The sequence below is a fragment of the Triturus cristatus genome, chromosome 2_2, assembly GCF_964204655.1.
Source record: "Triturus cristatus chromosome 2_2, aTriCri1.1, whole genome shotgun sequence".
Taxonomy (NCBI): domain Eukaryota; kingdom Metazoa; phylum Chordata; class Amphibia; order Caudata; family Salamandridae; genus Triturus; species Triturus cristatus.
In genome coordinates, this window is record NC_140582.1 from 262,066,293 (window position 1) to 262,079,660 (window position 13,368).

Consider the following 13,368-nt stretch of genomic DNA (forward strand, 5'->3'; position numbering starts at 1 on the left):
CTATCCCACCGCTGCCACCAATTTATGTTGGAAAACCACACTCCCACTCTGAAAGGGTGGTGGTGGACTCCCCGAACACACTGTGGTAGCTTGGCTCGAGTGGTCAGGAAACAGGCGCCGTGCTAAGCATACAATATACCCATACAATAACCATGCGTGCATCCGTTCCAAAAACGACTCTACACCGTAAAAATTATGAAAATATTCTTTCTTTATCTTATTCTCTTAGTTGCTGATTGGAAAAATAAATAGGTCAATCACAATATACAAGTTTCAATTAGTGCAGGTCCAATAAGTATTGGCTGGTTGATGAAATAAATAGGGGTGATCATAAATAACAGGGCATAAATACAAGTGCAATATATACAGACAATTAAATACTTTGAGGCAATAAATACTGTACCAATAAATATTGTACACCATCAAGTCCTGTGGACCTATAAATATAGTGAAGCAATAAATAGGTAAAAATTCAATAAATACAGTACCCCCAATAAATAATTAAAAGTATACAGCAACACTCATGTAATCAGATGACACTTCAATTCTTAAGGGCTGATTTGGCCCAGGCACAGCTTGTAGGGTTGTGGAAGGCTTGAGGGGGGCTACTCCCTGGCTGGGACAAGGCTGAGGCCTAAGCTGAGGTAGATCAAAGGGGGGAATACCAGTGCCCTGGCTTTCTCTCTCCACACAACCTCTCTAGGTTAGTCCCAGTTCACCCCTTGCACAGTCAGGTTGGTTTCAGCACCTCCCTAGCCCCTTAGAGCAGTCTCTCAGGTCTCCACAGGGCCTTAGGCGCCCTCTACTCCACTTACTGCCCTTTTTCTGATGTTCCGACGCCGCTGGAGTCGTGTCGACGCCGTGAGGCGGTTCCGGTTCGGTCTCGGCGGCCTCGGCACAATGTCAGTTCTTTGACGACGCCGGCAGGCGGTTCCGGTCCGATGTCGGTGGCCTCGGTTCGATCTCGACCTCCGATTCGACGGCGTCGGGCAGTCTCTTCACGATGTCGACTTCGGGCGGCTCCGGTCCGATGGCGCACTCGGCTCCGATGACGTCGGCCGGCCTGGCCTCGATGTCGACTTCCGGCGACTCCGGGGTGCGATCCTCACCCCCGACCTCCGGTGCTCCTCCTCACAGGCTCCGGGCGACTCCGGAGTGCGATCCTCACTCCCGACCTCCGGTGCTCCTCTACCTCGGTCTCCGACGACTCCGGAGGGCGGACTTCACTCCTCCGATGACGCCGCTCGCTCGACCTCGGTTCACTTCCTCCTCGACCTCTGGTATTCCTCACGACCTCCGTCGGCGCCCTCTCACGACCTCAGGCGGCTCCGGGTACGACGTCTGCTACTTCAGTCAGCGCCGCTTCTCCACCTCGGGCTCCAGGTCTTCAGGCTACTCGACGCCGGACTCCAGGGAAACCAGTTCTCAGGTCAGGATCTTGCTGCTTTCTGCCTCTAAGGCCTGTTCCTGCTGTTCAGGTCCTTAGGATGACTTTTTCTGTCTTCTTCCCACACAGGGCTATAGGCTGGGATCCATCAGTAGGGACAAGTATCAAGGGTGGGTTTATGGACCCCACTCCAGGCACAAGTTTCCACCCCTGCTGCTTCACTCCTTCCTCCTTCACTGTTGTGCTCCTCTCTCTTCACCAGTCAGGTGCCAACTGCCAGCTCCAACTGCCAACTGCCTCTCTTATCCTCCCAACATTCTGAACGGCCTCCAACCGTCACAGAGTTCTGGAATCTCCTGGAATGTTCTGGAAGGTGCTGGTAGGTTCCAGTGGATGCTGGTGATGTCACAGGTGGCCACCATCTTGTGCTCCAGGCCCTCAGACAGAAGTTTCAGGGGTAGCTAAAATGGCTCCCTGAATCTGCAGCAACACGAAAAAGTCTGGTGGTTCCCAAAAAGGAAAAATTCAAACAGGGTTTGAGGCAAAAGTGGGACAAAATAAATAATGATGAGGAGGGACCACCCAAAGGGCTGACAGGTCTAACACCTCCATTATGTAACTCCTGCTCTGCCTTTACTAATGCTGACTTTATTAACCAATAGTATAGAAGAACCCTGGTAACTTCATTCCCTCTGATATTTACAGTAACTCCTACTTCTGAGGTCCTCTGTACCAATATTCCGTAGAAGTCCACATTTTGATAAGGAGAATAGTAGTTGTGATCAATTAAGTGGGTTTAATTTACTCACTTTTTTACCTCCTATACCCTGTCCAACAGGTTTGAAGTATAACTTAATTTTCTAAATCTTGTGGTCCTCCCTTTGAATCCTTCTCCCATCTTTCCAGGTGTTCTGTTTCCCTCCCTTTCTCCATATGACCTCTATACCTTCTTGTTACTCCTTGCACTTTCTTCTCCATCCCCCTTTCCTCACCACCCTCTTCTTTTTTCGCAGAGTTTTTTCTCACACTCATTTCTCTAGACCTAGGTTCTCCTTCACTTTTTTGCCTCCTCCCTCTTTTCTTGAGTTGCTTATAACTGTTACTTTTTAAGGAATATTTTTTCCCGGAGCTGTCATTACATTCCTTACTAAACTTTTACATCCTTTTTCCGTAACTAGGTCCTTTTCCCCCTGCTGGATTATGGATTTACCCTTTCTTGGGGTTTTCCTCCATCTCCTCGGATGTGGTAAACGCTGCTTATAGCTCCTCCTCTCCCTCGGTTTCCTTATAATCAGTGGGTATTGTGAGATAAATCAGCTATTCTCCTCCTTTTGGGTTGGAGTATCCCTCAGCGCACCTCCCTGTCGGATCTATATCCCCCTAGTTGGTCCCCACCAACTGGCCTAACCATGGAAGGCATAAGATCTTTGATTTGTTTCAGTTCCCCCACCATAGTTTTGAACTGTTCACTCTGGGTTTTTAATATATCATTATTCAGTACCGCAACCTCTAACAGGCCTTGCAATGTTTTTTTGCAGGATTGCCTCTCTCTCAATTTGGGAGTACCGCTGTTCATTTGGCATCAGTGCTCGAGTGGCGTACAGCACTGGGGCCCAATCCCCACAGTCTAGCTGCAGACACAAAAGGGTGCCTAGGCCCACCGAACTGGTGTTGGCAGTGAGGGCTGTGTTCTTTCTAGGTCAAAAAATATCAGCATCGTGTCTGCCGACAAGGCCTCTTTTGTGCACTGTATTGCATCCACCCGATTGTGTCCCCAGGCCCACAGAGTGGTTATTTTGGTTAGTTCTCATAGTGGTTGACTCAAGGTAGCCGAACCCTTGATGAAGTGGCTACAGCAATTGACCATGCGCAAAAGCTCCGTACTTCGGACGCATTGGAGGGGATGCGTGTCCTGTACATCTCACTTTTCCTGGGATGGGAGCCAATCAGTGCACTGAAAATTGGTATTTGAAGAAGCTGACGGTCATTCTCATGAATTTGCACTTGTCACAGTAAAAGGTGATGCTGCTTTTCTTCAGGTAGGTCAGTACTTGCAATCGTCTCATGTGGTGCTCATCCAGGGCTGTGGCGTACACAAGGATGGAATTACTGACATTCATGACCCCATCTAGTCCAGCCAAGAGTTCCCTTGTCCCGTTCCGAAAGACTTCTGAGGCACTGGATATACTAAAGTTGTCCCTTTTATAGCGGAACCAATGTGGGTAGAGCAGGTCATGATGTAACAGGAATCAGGGTATAACATGAGTTGGTGGTATCCAGAGCAGAAGTCCCTTTTAGAGAACCACCCTTCGCTCATTTCCCAGATGACGTCATCAACCGCGGTGGGTGTCAAGTTTCGCTCCCTTTTGGTGACTGCCATTGGGAGGCACATTTGAACACACAGCTGGACTTCACAAGGCTGTTTTGGCTTCTGAATGACCACTATGGGTGAGACCCAGTGCATGCGGCCTTCCACCCTTTCGATTAAGTCCGCCTCCTCCAGTTTCTGCAGTTCTGCTTCCATCTTTGGTCTGAGGCGGAATGCAATGTGCCAAGGCCAGAGTGCTACTGGTTGGACAGAGCAGTTGATATGCAGGGAGACTACCTTTTTCCCAGAGATATCCAATGCTGTTGAACGGTAAACAACGTTTACCCCGAAACTTTTTCAACGCAGGGAATCACAACGCGGTCATTACAATGACCGCGTTGTGATTCTGCATACCATTACTCCGCAAGTCGGGACAATGACTTCGGGGGGGGGGGGGGGGGGGTGAGGTGTTGGATTTAAAATCCAACACCTTCCCTAGTGTCCGTACAGACTGGAGTTGGAATAGTAAATTATACTATTCCAACATCCAGCGCCCCCCCTCTGCAAGTCGTTGTTCCAAATTGCGGAGTACTGGTATGCGGAATCACAACGCGGTCGTTGTAACGACCGCGTTGTGATTCCCTGCGGGGAAAAAGACTGCAGAATAACGTCATAGATTCCTGTTGAACAGTTCTTGGAATTCCTGCAGAAGATAGTCAAAGGAAGTTTCGTTTACTCTGAATGTAAACTGGATCAGGCTGAGATGCTATGCAATGCCGTCGCTCAAGAGCATGCCAGACCCAGAGTTGCCACATCTACTGGGGTGCCAGCTTCTCCCTGCTTGGGGGATATCATCGTCATGAATTGCCCTGCTATTGAGAGGAGGTTCTGCTGTCCGTAATGGTGGTGAGTTATATGGATGGCTTCAGAGTTGCGAAGACGTCTTTGGCCAAGACATCGAAGGCCTCAGTGTCAATGATGGGGATTACTTCCATCCTTTCTATTCTATTCGAACAATGTATTTTGGGGGCTGGGTAGCCAACTGTGTGACATGGTCTATGGCTAGGACAGTGTGGACTGTTATGTTGAGGTCGTCTTTGTCCATGTCTTAATTTTGGTCAAAGTCTGCAGCTCCTAGTTCGACATTGTTCTCATTTGTTGCCTTTTTTCCTTTTCCAGATTGGTTGGATCTGCAGCCTTTTGCGAGGTAGTGTAGCTTGCCACAGACTGTGCTCTTTTTACCTCGCACAGGGTAGTCAGACTGGCGATGTGGCGGGCCTCCACAATAACTGCATGGCCACCACAGGGATATACTTACATTATCTTTGTCCCCTTCCAGTTCTTGGAGCGACCATGTTGATCAGTTCTGCCTTGATTGACTTGTGAATATAGCATATAGCATACAAGACAAGAGCAACCCAAATGTCCATGAGAACCTGGGTATACAAACAAAGCTTACAGAAGTGTTCACATGGAACTCATTTATGCAATTTACTTTAAGACAACAAAATAACAGTCTTGATTAAATCAAGAGGCATCAAGCATGTTGTAATCATCTTCGACCATTTCAGTAAAACACTTTGTGCATTGGAAAATGGAACTATATAAACAGAATTAGAGAATGAATGTAAAGTGCACATTAACCTCAAGTGACACACCTTAAACAAGAGAGTTGTAGAACGGTGCATATGGTACAGGTATATTCCTTTTAGCAAACAGCCAAATAGAATATTTCTCTCCGAAAATACAGAAACACCAAGTTGAATTCAAACAGCATTCTAATAATGGTTTGTCTGCAGAGGTGTCAGTGGTGTTTCTACCCTGCTGAGATTTGAGGGTCTCTTCAGGCTGGAGGGTGAATTTGGGAAAGGACAGCAAAATATAGATATTAGCAGTGAGATTAGATCTCATATAGCTTGGATGAATTCATTGGGAAAAGGAAGGAACACAATGTTATTACAAATGCATTGTAGCCTACAGCTAGGGCTACCGGGTTTATGGTATTTATTTGTTTAACATTTCCATCTGAATTTATCCACACTTATTTTTGGGCCATTTTATTGGTATTTATCCATATTTATGTTGCGCTTTGAGAATAAAGAAAGCTGTTAAATGGTATATTTCCACATTTATTTAACTCTTGAATGTGCAGTCAAACATGGAAGCAGATCACGATTTAGCAAATTAAGCAGCCACGTTGAACAAAACACTACACTCGCATAGCATTATACTACAAATATATGTTAACATATGGCTATTTAAGGAAAACACAACCTATTTTTAACGCACCATGCTGTGTATCTGCTCATCTGTTGCCGAGAATTCATGAAAGACAGCATGGAGAGTCTCTCACAACAAGCACCATTTTCAGTATTTTTCCAAAATAAAAACAGACAGGATATACAACATTTTCTGTCTGTATTTATCTGTAAAAATCTGTAAAAACAGAAAATCGGAAGGCTTACCTATAGTTCTTGTCAATCAATCAATCAATCAAACAGGACTTGTAAAGTGTGGCAAATCCTCCGTGAGAGTATCCAGACGCTGAGAACCCTGCTGCTAGGGAAGGATCAGTTGAACCTTGTAGTACAGCAGATGGAATATCTGTCTTACTCAGGCTGAATATCCCATCCACCGAACTCTAAATAAGGCCCTTACTATCAAGTGATTGTGCTTAAAAGCTACCTGATCTGCAGTGGACTGTGTTAACAGTCTGAAGATAAAGTCTGGGTAGGAAGCCTCTTTGTCTTCAAACTGAAGGCAGTGGGTGCAGTATTTTATTTTAGCTGGTGATACGTCTGGTCACCATAACTGTGAGGTTAGACCTTATATACTGCCAAATCTAATTTTCATACTCATGTACTTGGCTGTGGGAGTCTTCTCTTGTTTATTACACAAATAATAATGTTTAAGGCTGTTCCTAGTGTCGAAAGTAACATCTGTGAGACAGGAGTTATACATCACCAGTATATGGTTGGAAGGTCACTTATGTTTCCTATTCATTTATGTGTTTTACCTCAGATATTCACAAATCTTTCAGCAAGAGTCTATTTCTAGGACTTCAAGCCTGACACAGCATGTATTGAATTCATCTCAGTGACAATCCCTCAAGTATATATTTTCATTCAGTTCATAATCACATACAATTAAGTCTTCTTGGTTATAAAGTAGCACTTTCAAGCAAATAACGTCACATGTGTGCTTTATAAAATAATCACATTCATCACTCAGTTCAATATATTCTACCAACCCTCCAAAAACAGGTTGCATTGTCTTAGCCTACTTCATCTCAGTAACATAGCAAAATCAGACTCTAAAGAAGTACTTTTCTTTGCAGGAGTTAGGGCGTTACTCAAGGGAAATTTCAGAGGAATGGTGGTTAATGTCATCTTTAAAGGGGTCAGGGAGAGTGTGCCACCCCTTGCAATCTTCATAGCCCTGCCATCCCCCCTGCCCAAACTATGGAGTGCCACTAGGGGTGGCCATATGTCTTGCACTTTGCAGGTTTGTCATGCAGTTATGGCTCCTGTTCTGCTGCACAGAGGCATTGCAGGATGCCAATCTTTAATCATTCAGACATTTATGAGCTTTTAAACAGGTGCCTGTAGGTGGCTGGGAGGGAGGACTTGCAGCACGGGATGGGTCCTACAAAAAGCAACCTCAGGTGCAGGGACAGCTATAGAGATGCAAATACAGCCACCTGCAGTTAAACAGCCCTGAATGTGCGAATGAAAACCATGCTGGGATCCTGTGCTGGGAATGCGTGTTTAGCCTGCATCAAAGTACTCGCACATTGTCGGATTAGTTTACAGAGCGAAAGTGACAGATAGGATCAATTTCCCAGGATCAAACGAAGTTTGTTAAAGTAGGAGACTTTGACTGCAGCACCCTGCTACTAACTCTAATGTCTATAAATGTATCACAATATTGTATTTTGGTGAATACACCAAGAGACTGGGCACTGTCCACCTTTGTCAAGTAATATCCAGTCCACTTTTATTTAGCTGAACACTTATTGGCAGTGCAGACTTTACATTGAATCTAAATACAGCCAATTTTGCCACAAACTAAGCAGAGAAATAAGTTCTAAATATGATTGCAAAAGAGCACAAAAGAGCAGGGCGAGATGAAAAGCCACATCTTCTGGTCTCACAGTTTCCAGCTCGACCACAACTGGGGTGTCAGTAATTATTATGGCAAACAGGCTAATTTTTCTGGGAAAATGTCACTGCGTTGTGGCCCTTGTCAGCTTTAGAACCTGGAGTTTATTCTCAGCATATTTAGGTGAAGTGGTAAAGCCGAGATTAGATGCGAAGTATGCTAGTCCCTAAAACGTACAGGACCATATTCGGCTACCCAAGTGGTTTGCCCACCTTGGCTTTCTTCTGGTGTCCTTCCAGCACTCCCTACCTTTATTAAGCCCGTTTTTAAGCCCTCTCAATAGTTTCACATAAATGGGTGAACCATGATTCGATTAGAAGGCCTTTTCTTTGGGTCTTATGGCAGTAGGTGGCTACTGGGCAGCATCCATGGTGGACACTGATAATTAACATAGGTGAGTTAGGTCTTAAGGCTATTTCATTCCATTTTAATAACAGAATTGTGTCACATTTGAATAACACACTTTGTAAACCTGCCTCTTAAAAGTGGCAATTTGGAGCAGTCAGGGCATACTCCAGGAGGTGATAACGAGTTTAGAAATCAAATACAGAATGAATAGTAATCACACTCAAACACAATACTCGGTCTAGTTATATATTTTAAGCTGGTCTGACTTAAAGGAGGGTGATATAGACTGGAACCCCAAAAATGGGGCACGCTCCCTAACAAACGTCTTCTGATGTCTGCATCCGTGTAGTGTCTCAAAGGGAAGGGGCAGGCGGCAGTGACTGAATATAACAGAGACATCAGACCATCAAGCTCACATGATGGCTTCCATCCTTGAGGAGAGACACACAGCGGGGGAGAGAGACGTCAAAATTGCTTAGTGCACAAAAAAGCAACTGGCATGACCTTGCCTGCATTACCATGCCCAATGCTGCGGGACAGTCACTAGTAAATATGATCAATCTAAGGATAACATAGTGCCACTAATCAGTGGTTAAAGCCACTAGTTTTATTATGTGGTCCCCTTGTGTGCACTGCCCACCCTAAAAATTCTGCCTAGAGGTGAAACTGGCTGTAGTGTGGTTGGCGGGAGGCTGAGCATGTGCAACGAACCGCACAAGATTGTGTGCATTAACTATGGAATTTAATCCACGTGCCTTTGCTCCCATTTATCCTGTACGTTGCGTCTGACGTAAGAGGTGCCTGAATGTTCGTCATGCATCCAGAATGTGCCAGACGCCACACCACCGGAACCACATTTTGCAAGAGGTCTCCCATTTTTAGGTCGAGCGTAAGTGTACGACCTCTTGTATACTTTGTGGAAGAGGTGTGGCGCAGCAGCCAGGGCGACTGACGCTGGACGCTGGGGATCAGGGTTCGATCCCCGGCTCTGGCGGCAGGGGTCTGCCCAGCACCATGTGACTCTGGGCAATAGCTCGCTTAATCTTCTTCCCTTTTGCATCCTGTTGGATGCATTCTAGTGTTCCACTGCTGATGTAAGACACTGTACACCCACCCACCACAGGCGTCACCAGTCAGGTGACCCTGTTAATAAAAGGGGCCGGGCGCACGTGCCCTGGGCCAGTGTTAGTACCACACTAGTGTGTCCTTGTGGTCCTTGTCCGAGCATGTGGGCCTAGGGCCCGGGACGCAACAATGGCGACGAGGGGGATCCAACCCCCGTGCACGACGGCTGCATCTGCCGTGCCGCGGAAGAGTCATGCATCCTGAGGCACCGACGCCTGTCTGCCTGCAAAGTGTGCCACCGCAGCTGCCGGCTGCCACACGGTGGCCGGGGAGAAGTGAAAGGGCGCGGTGCTGCCCCACCACTGTGCAAAGCGCCAGGCATAACACACATGGCCTGCGGTTCCGTTCACAGCAAGCACCAGCACGGCCTTTGGCTACGGAGAGCAGCTGTGGCCTCGGAAGTGGCCGTGGCGTCCCTGGGCGAGAACTGCTCGCTTCGTGTCAAGGTGAGGCGCCACGGACAATTGAAGCCCCGGTAAACCTCTCCATGCTGCCGGCATCGCTACCCCTCCGCAAGGCGGTCACCGCCGCAAGGGAAGAAGCGCCCCGCCCGTCGCAGCAGGCCGTGTGAGTGACTGAGGCTGTGCGGCACCGAGGAGAAGGGAGGGCCTCCTCCGTCGGTAGGGCACCAGCGTCCATTCATAAGCTACCTGCACAAGTCGGCAATGCCCGCAGCGAGGCGTGACTAAGCCCCCAGCGCTGAGAGGCAGGACACAGTATTGTCTGCATCGCGCTGCTCGTTATCCTAGAGAAGAGACGGCGTGTGCACCTGAGACAGGCACCGGGAACGCAGCGAGAAGGCTGTCATCGAGCGCAGACTGCCTGCTGTGAAAGTGCACCGCGCACCCGGACGTCCCCCGAATACGGGCCTGCTGCCGAGGCCTGGTCGAAGCGCCACCCAGCGGCTGGGAGCAGCGGCGCATTCGCACATCTACACACAAAAAAAGAAACAACAGCTACAATAAAGACGTTCTCTCACCCAAGACGGGATATGCAGCTCCTGCCCATGGCCGCACTCCGCCGTTGGTAAACAGCGCGCCTGCACCGGAGTTTTCCCCCACAAATGCCAGCATCCACGGTGCACAGTGGAGCCCACTGCATCAGAAAAGCTGCTGGAGCCTTTTGCTATGACTCGAGCACCAACTAGCGGTCGTCAGCATACACCACATCCACAAGCCCGGGGCGCAAGGCAGCCCCGACAGGGCACACCGTAGGGTCATAAGCAAATTGCCAAAGTGAAGAGGATTCTCCAGCACCCCCGAAGATGGTATGAAGCCACAGTGAGGGGGGATATCAGATAGCGTTAAAACAGGAGCACTCACCATGCCTCAGCTCAGGCCTCAAGTTCAGCTCAACTAGATGCTCCCCCACCCCCCGGAGGTGAAAACACTAGGCTGTCAACACACTCCATTAGGGTCACAGGACATCCCACAACACAATAGCCAGCAGTGCCCCTGTTTACCTCGAAATACCTGCAGCAGGCAGAGCAGCCTCCCCTCCCTGCACATGAGAGCGTCCCGCGCAGGAGCCTCAGGGATCAGCTGGGACCAGCGACAAGAACTGTGACAGTGCCACCTGGTGGCTATTAATGGCATCGCACCCTGCCATGGAAGGAACACAATGTGTGAAGTCCTGCAGCCGAAAACAATCACCACACTATCCGCACAGACTCGCAAACGGAAGAGTGGTGGTATTGAAATGTCTTCCAGCTCCCAGGCTGCAGTCATGGCGGGAACTACCTACTTGGGGAAAGTTACAGCTAGCGCCGGAAGAGGGGAGCATCAACATTACTGTGCACACAGCCCTGCTGTTACACGCACTGGTAGCAGGACGGACATAGCCGCCAGGACCAGGAGTAGAGAAACCATACATCCCAGCAGAACAGCGTTTCAGTTGCCACCAGCGAAACCCGGAAGCCCCGGAGCGCTGCCAAGTGCTACCAGTCCCCAAAGCAGTAAGCTGAGCAACCAGCAACGTCTCAGGGAAGCTGTCCCCTCCGGCAGCACAAGAAAGACTGGTGCAGAGAGTATGCACCACACGTGGCTGCCCAACGCCACCATCGGAGAAGAGAGCGCATTACGCGCTCCTCCAGATACACAGGCGCAATCGCAAGCTAGCTGTCCTACTGGCATACGAGGCGCCAGAAGAAAGCGTCCAAGAAGAAGACGGAGCGCACTTGGTCCAAAGCGCGGAAGGCCGCGCCAGTGAATCAGACAGCCACCAAGGCGGACCGACGTCCCTGGATACAGCTCCACAGGTGAACCAAACATAAGCCGCAGCAAGCGCAAACCGCGTCTCATCCCCACGCTTCCTCAGGCGACCGTCCATCCCCAAACCACCACGGCGGACCGACGTCCCTGGATACAGCTCCATGGGTGAACCGAACATAAGCCGCAGCAAGCGCAAACCGCGTCTCATCCTCACGCTTCCCCAGGCGACCGTCCACACCCAAGCATCGGCAGTCTAAATCAAGTGGCATCCCTGCTCCTGTCCGTAGAGGCCACGGGTGGAGATCAGCTCTGAGTGTCCGTCCTCACACCCTCTCAAGATGGAGTCGGCGGTGACCCACGACAAGCAAGAGAGGAGTCGCACACCACACGTGGCAGGCCGCCACGGCAACGGACACTCCTACAGCACAGCGACACGTGACCGGACGTCACAGCGCACAGCAAGTAAGGAGCCCTTCACGCAGAGTGAACAGTCCGGACGAGCACACAGGAAAACCGGAAGGAGCAGTCGCCAAGACGGCGCAAGCACGAAGCCTCAAGAGAAAGAGAAGAGAGGTGCACGACGCCACTCTGCAAAGGAGGCAGAATAGTGTCATGATGACACAGGGCAGACAAACACCACAGGCACGCAAGATGGAACAGAGAAGGGCAACAAGACCAAGGACTCGCACCAGCACAGAGGAAGGTTCTCATCCACACAAGCCAGCCACCGGGGTGCAGAGACGTCACTGGAGACAGCTTCGCGGGAGGACCTACCGTAAGCCGCTAGCAAGCGCAATCTGCGTCCTGGCCCCACGCTTCGCAGTTCGACCGTCCTCTCACCTGTCACCGACTGCTTGGTATCGATAGCACCACACCTCGCAATGCACCTGCCTGAAGTCAACGGAGAGGTGCCACGAAGTCCATCAAGTCCTTCTCACTCCCTAAGGTCACCCCGACGGAAAATCACCGCCTGTCTGCCCACTGAAGAAAACTAACATCCTGTTACCACCTCCCAGGTGCATCATCAACAAGGAGCATCGCACCACCCGTGTGAATCCACACACGCCCCAAACAACCGGAGCGCAACGAGGCTAATCATCCAGGAACAGTCTTTGCACCCCAGTCAACCTACAGCCTGCCGAAGTCGAGCACACCCGGCCATTGGAAGATCCGCCCTTGTGGACTACACAAGACCTGGCCGTGGCCCTGTTGGGAGTTCTGCAGCGACCCCTAAGTGTGGCCTACGCAACGGCCCGCACAGCCCACGTGGTCAAGTGGCAGTCCAGGGGACAAGGGCCTCGACGGAGTTCCCGTGCGAAGGGAGTCCGAGTAGGAGAGATGTGTCGGCCACAGCTCCACGTCAGGTGCAGGAAACACGAAGGTCACGGCTGAAGACTGGTCACCCACAAGATTGCCAGAGGAGGGCGCAGGACCCTCGTCCAGACTGCGAGGATGCCCAGACAACGACACCACCCTCGGAGGCTACATGAGCGACTTGGCTGTGAATCCGCTGGCAGTTCCCCAGCGACGCCTTTGCGCGGCTCCCACGAAGTCCCGCACGATCCACACGGTCCCATGACAGCCAGCGAGAAAAGCCACCCAAGAGGCTCCAGTGGCAGAGGAGTCCAGGCGAGGGAGGCAAGTCAAGCGTCGATCAGCAGTCAGGATTAAGGAGGGTCACCGAGCACGTAATCCCCACAGGAAGGCCTCACTCACAGAGATCGTCTCCGACACCAAAGTGGATCTCACCACAGCTCCAGATGCATCAACACTGAACTTGTAGATATAGACTTCGACACCGCGAGACCAGGCCGGTCTAAAGAACACCA

At 49.9% G+C, this 13,368-nt stretch overlaps 1 protein-coding gene across 1 annotated transcript in view; it reads right to left on the reverse strand.

The window, feature by feature from the left end:
• Window positions 1-13,368, reverse strand: part of LOC146862120 (protein NipSnap homolog 3A-like) — a 183,102-nt gene that overhangs the window by 45,475 nt on the left and 124,259 nt on the right. The window lies entirely within an intron of this gene.